Source organism: Tupaia chinensis, unplaced genomic scaffold (assembly GCF_000334495.1).
Source record: "Tupaia chinensis unplaced genomic scaffold, TupChi_1.0 Scaffold000407_4, whole genome shotgun sequence".
NCBI classification, from domain to species: domain Eukaryota; kingdom Metazoa; phylum Chordata; class Mammalia; order Scandentia; family Tupaiidae; genus Tupaia; species Tupaia belangeri.
In genome coordinates this window covers 3,350,549-3,356,259 of record NW_006159912.1, presented here as the reverse complement: position 1 = coordinate 3,356,259, position 5,711 = coordinate 3,350,549, and the positions used below count along the sequence as shown (strand labels likewise).

Sequence of the window (5,711 nt, the reverse complement as noted above, 5' to 3'; positions counted from 1 at the left end):
AAACTTTTCTACAATTTGTGTGTAGCTGACTTTTTTTGTTTGTATTTCTAATTAAAGATTGATTCAAGAGGTGCTGATCTGGAAGCTTTGCTTTCCTTTCTAATGTGTATAGCCAGATGCAGATAATAACCTTCTCCCAGAGCTGCCAAAAAGGACTGTATGTGACCTTGCGTAAAAGGTGGCTAGGTCAGCCTGTGGAATGTTGGTTAGGGTGGCTAGATCCTCCATGGGTGACTGCATAGTTCAAGTCCAGGACCTGGTGGCCTAGAAGACACACTGTGTGTGTGTGTGTACACGCACACCCACATGCACACCCACACACCCAAAATCCCAAAAGGAGGGAAATGGAGGAGAAAGGTTGCTGTGTGATCATTCCCAGTGGAGGGCGCTTTCTCATCTCCCTCCTCCTCCACCTTCCCACCCCTCTATGAGTGTGCGCGCCCTCTGACAAAAATTTAACCAAAAAAAAAAAAAGTGGCCAAAGCTAAGATGAAAGATTTCTCTCTTTTTTTTTTTTTTTTGGAGAGGTTTTTTTGCTATAGGGCGCGTGCGCTCACCAGACAGAGACAGAGAGACAGAAAGCAAGAAATCACCCCCCAGGGAGGATGGCCACACTGCAATCCCTTCTCCTCCATTCTCCTCTCGGGATCTTGGGCACGCACGCACATGTGCCCGGCGTGAGTTTTAAGCCACCGGGTCCGGGACGCAAACCGTGGTCGACTACGTGGGAGTCCAGTGACATAGCCATTACACTAACTGCTGGTCCCGAAAGATTTCTCTTAACTCATATACAGTACCCAGTCCTGGATGAAACTGAACAGGATCTGTTCAAGCAGGGCAAATGAGCTTGGAGAGTAACAGTCCTGCTGACACAGGCACTTCTTTTGGGAATTAGAACAATAGAGAAGAGCTTTCAACTAGGGCCTATGTTGGAATCTAAGTAGCCTAACGAAATACTTCTCAAATCTGAAAGTTAATGTGTTGGAGGAGGGGATAAGCAAACAATTTCTGAGGGATCTGGAAAGTGAGTTCCCATACCTAATGGCAGGGAGTCTGTCTGTTGATTGTTTGGTGACCAGAGCTTCCAGCTATCAGGAATGGCAGTGAAAGAGTATCAGCTGCCTTTGATATGACTGACCAGGCTGCCAAGTCAGAGCCACAGGTATGTAAGGGAAGGATAAATGTCTTGCATCTCACATTAAAATTCCTTTGACATGAGTCTCTTGCTTATTTCACATGGTGTGCTAGGCCCCCTTTCCTGTTGAGAGTAGGAATAAGGAAGTGGAGATAAGACAGTCACCATTAAAAGATTTAAAACCCCAAACCAAGAGCTACAAACATATTTGATAAATAAACCCCTGAAGTTCACTGTGCTTTCCCTTCCCTTGTCTTTGAGAACCTTACAATTAAACGTTGCCAGCCCAGACTTGTTCTGTCTTTACGGACCAGATAAGTGAATCTGATGCACTATTTCCACTTCGGTGCATAGTGCATGGGTTTCTGTGGCATCAGACTAATCCTGTGGTTGAATTCATCTCTGGTTCTTAAGCAAGGAGCACTTCTTTATCTTGCTGTAGTCCTCCCTGAGGTCTTATGTGGCAAAACGCTTTCAGGTGGCTTCCTCATAATCTCACCATGCTGGTTCAGTTAGGTTGAACAGAATCAGAGTCTGAGAAAGTATGGAAAGGAGACCTCTGAGCTGTTGTAAAAACAAAACAGTACTTTCTTAAAGCAAAAATGCTGAAAAGCTGTCATCTTACCACTCTGAGGTGGTGAACTGACAGCTAAATGCCAACTCTTGACACTTGCAGTGCATCTCTCTTCTCCTTGGAGAGCTACCTGCCAAGTGCATTCCCCACTTCTGAAATGATTTGCAATGACCACCCTTTCTCTTTTCTCCCATTGAACAAGTTGAACAATAGATGACCGGTTAGGATTTCCCTTCCTCTTTCACTCTTCATTTAGGAAATTCCTTTGAAACATGAGAACATGTTTAAAAATTTAAAATGTAATGGAATCTGGGCTTTAGAAATCAATTTTAATGTGCCCAACGTCCCCTGTAAGAAAACTGATTTTGAATTGGAGCTAAGAAATACATTGTTTTTATTATAGAGTTTCTAATCGTTGGAAGTTGTCAAAGGTGCAAAGGATGATTTTAGGGTAATTTAATAGCTTTTCCAAAAAAATTATTGAAAAGTTAAATGCCTCAAAGGTGCTACCTCCCAAGTACCAGGGCCTTGGCCATGGGCGGGATGATTTGAACTCTCAGCCACAGAGGAAGGGACAGCAGTATTCTGACCAATACTGGAGTTTGCTGCTTGCTTTGGAGAGGTACAGCAATAGTTTTTCCACACAATATTCTGTTAAGAGCCCCCCCCTTTTTAAGAATTATTATTTATTTAACTTTATTTTAATTTGACCAGAGAGTGACAGAGTGAGAGAAAAAGTGGGAAAGTGAAAAAGCAAGCTGCCAGGTCTAGGACTCAAGCCCCGGTCGGCCATGTGAGAGTCCAGTGCTCTTAACCACTATGCCACCTGCTGGCCCCAGGAGCCCCTTTGTAACTGGGAGTGAGCTGCAGCAGATACAGTTATTCTAATGGGGCAGGAGCCCATGCCTTCGTTTACCCAAGCTCTGGCCATAGATAGGTGATAGATACAGTGTCAACGGTACCTAGCTCTCCACCCTGACAAAACCTTTGCCTTATTCCGGGCGTGCGTAGCTTCAGATTCAGGACACCTGTCTGATCTGAGTCAGAACATGGGTTTTAACTTGATGATGCAAAGCAAAGAGCTTTTGAGAGCAAATCTCCCAGGAGTGCCTCCGCCCCCAGCAACTGCAGAAAAGAAGGCGTTTGTGGGAGAGAAGGGTGGCTACAGACGTCATTGCATCATCCAGATCCCAGCTGTGACCTGGCTGGCTCAGAGTTTTTCAGTTAAAAATAACCATGGCTTACAATTGGGGGGAAAAGTAAACTGTTGCGTCTCCATGGAAACTAGGAGTGGAGGAGAAAAAAAAGGCAAGCCATAGATTTCCAGCACATGTGGCAAGATGTGGATGTAGGAGCCGGAAGCTTGGAAGGCCTGTGATGAAAGGTGATGCCTCTAATTAGCATCCAGGATGTAGCCAGATTTGCTCCAGGATCTGGGAGACACAGTTTGCATCATGGATATGTTTACAACAGTATGCGTCTCGTCTGGGGTCTGGTGACCCTGTAACAGATTTCCTACTATGTGGCAGAGCAAAGAGATGAGCAACACAGTACGTGAGATCTTCCCTTTTAACCAATATGGGAACCTCTGCTACATACAATATATATAGCGCATTGTAACAAAAGGGGAAGTCTCCGCGCTTTGGGGCAGTTTATTTGTTTACTCCCCTTCAGTAGAACCAGGGTTTTCTTCTTTAGTGCTATAGATTATGTAAAGTAATACTTTTTGTGTGTGTGTGTGAGAGAGATTTTTGCTAAGGCACATGCGCTGTCTGGAGAGACAAAGAGAAAGTGAGAAATTACTCCCCAGTGGGGGATGACCATGCTGCAATCCCTTCTCCATTCTCCTCTGGGAATTTTGGGCGCACACATGTGCACACACGCACACACACATGCATGCTCACGCACCCAGTCCGGGACTCTAACCACTATGTTAAGAGTCGACTCAGGGACCAGCAGTTAGCGTAATGGCTATGTCGCTGGACTCCCACGTAATCGACCACGGTTCGTGTCCCGGACCCGGTGGCTTAAAACTCAACGCTGGGCGTGTGTGCGTGCGTGCGTGCCCAAGATCCCGAGAGGAGAATGGAGGAGAAGGGATTGCACCATGGCCATCCCCCCTGGGGGGTGATTTCTCGCTTTCTGTCTCTCTGTCTCTCTCTGTCTGTCTGGTGACCACATGCGCCCTATAGCGAAAACCTCTCCTAAATAAATAAATGAATGAATAAATAAATAATAAATCAAGAGTTGACTCTGCGGGAGTCCAGCGACATAACCATTACACCATCTACTGGTCCCTATGTGAAGTCATACTAATCACCTCGAATGCTTTTACAAGTACCTGCAATAAAAGTCACTGTACGGTCTCTGGTATGGTTACTGCGAGAGGGACTTATTCTCGAGGGGGGGTACTTTGTTTCTTCCTATCCCTCCCCTGCCCATTTAACGTTGATCTACAAATGAGAGTAACAGAAAGAGTATCCAAACGGTTGTGGCCTCATGACCCATCCCCACTTCAGCCAGCCCGGATCATGGACACGAGGTTGTTTCCAGATGTGGATTGGGAGCCTTGCTTTTTATAGCTGCACCATTGTCTGGCCTCCATTTCTGTGTTTTAAAATAAGTGTCTTTAGGGACCAGCAGATGGCCTAATGGTTGTATTGCTGGACTCCTATGTAGTCTACTGTGTTTCAAGTCCTGGACCTGATAGCTTGAAACTCATGCCAGAGGTGTGTGTGTGTGTGTGTGTGTGTGTGTGTGCGCCCAAAATCCTGAGAGGAGAATGGAGGAGAAGGGATTGCTACATGGTCATGGGGGGGGTGGGGTGATTTCTCCCTTTCTGTCTCTCTGACTCTGTCTCTCCAGTGAGCAAATGCGCTCTATAGCAAACATCTCTCTCAGGAAAAAAAAAAAAAAAGTGTCTTTAACAATCCCTTTTTCCGGGCTGGCCCCTTAGCACGGTGGTTAAGTACTGTACATAAAAAGCTGGATCCCACGTGGCTAATTGTGGTTGGAATTCTGGCTACCATAGCTTGACAAACATACCAGGCATATGTGTGCATGTACCCAGAATCTTGATGGGGTGGAGAAATGGGGGAAACGATTGTGGCATGAGCAGGCCCATTACGAGGTGTTTTCTCTCTTTTTCTGGCAAGCACACATGCCCTCTGGCAGTTAAAAAATTTTTAAAAGGGGCTAGCAGGTGGTGTGGTGTTTCGAGGCACTGGACTCCCACATGGCAGACTGCAGTTCGAGTCTGACCTGGAGGCTTACTTTCTCACTTTCCCTCTCTCTCTCTGTCCCTCTCTGGTCAAATTAAAATAAATAAAGTTAAATAAAATCATTGTTTTTAAAAAAACTTCTCCCTTAACAAATACATGAATAAATTATAGTTGTAAAACATATTTTTAAAGATTTATTTAATTATTATTTTTTCACTTGAATTTTGCCAGAGAAAGAGAGAGAGAGAAAGCAAGCCATGAAGTCTAAGACTCCAAGTTGGTCATGTGGAAATTCTAGTGCCTTAACAACCATGCCACCTGCTGGCCCCATCAAACACATTTTTAAAATACTTTGCGTGGTGGTTAAGGTGCTGGACACTCTCACATGGCTGACCACAGTCCAAATCCCAGATCGCTTTCTGACTGTCTCTCTGGTCAGAATAAAAATAAATTAATTAATCAAATTAAATAATTCTTTAAAAAAACTACTTCCATGTTAAATGAAGTTTAAAGAGCAAATACCTGAGGAGGAAGCAGAGATGGTTTACATTACTGGCCTTCTGTAGATAAATGCTTTTTTTTTTCTTTTTTTGGAGAGGTTTTTGCTATAGGGCGTGTGTGCTCGCCAGACAGACAGAGAGACATAAAGTGAGAAATCACCATCCCCCCCCAGGGGGGATGGCCGTACCACAATCCCTTCTCCTCCATTCTCCTCTCTGGATCTTGGGCACGCACACACACACGCCCGGCGTGAGTTTAAGCCACCATGTCCGGGACTCGA

At 45.0% G+C, this 5,711-nt stretch overlaps 1 long non-coding RNA gene across 1 annotated transcript in view; it reads right to left on the bottom strand.

Annotated features, from left to right (window-relative positions):
• LOC102493679 (uncharacterized) overlaps nucleotides 1-5,711 on the bottom strand; it is an 11,578-nt gene that overhangs the window by 3,388 nt on the left and 2,479 nt on the right. The window contains exon 2 of the long non-coding RNA XR_335401.2: nucleotides 1,405-1,669. This is a non-coding gene — a long non-coding RNA (uncharacterized LOC102493679). The remainder of the gene's footprint in view (nucleotides 1-1,404; nucleotides 1,670-5,711) is intronic.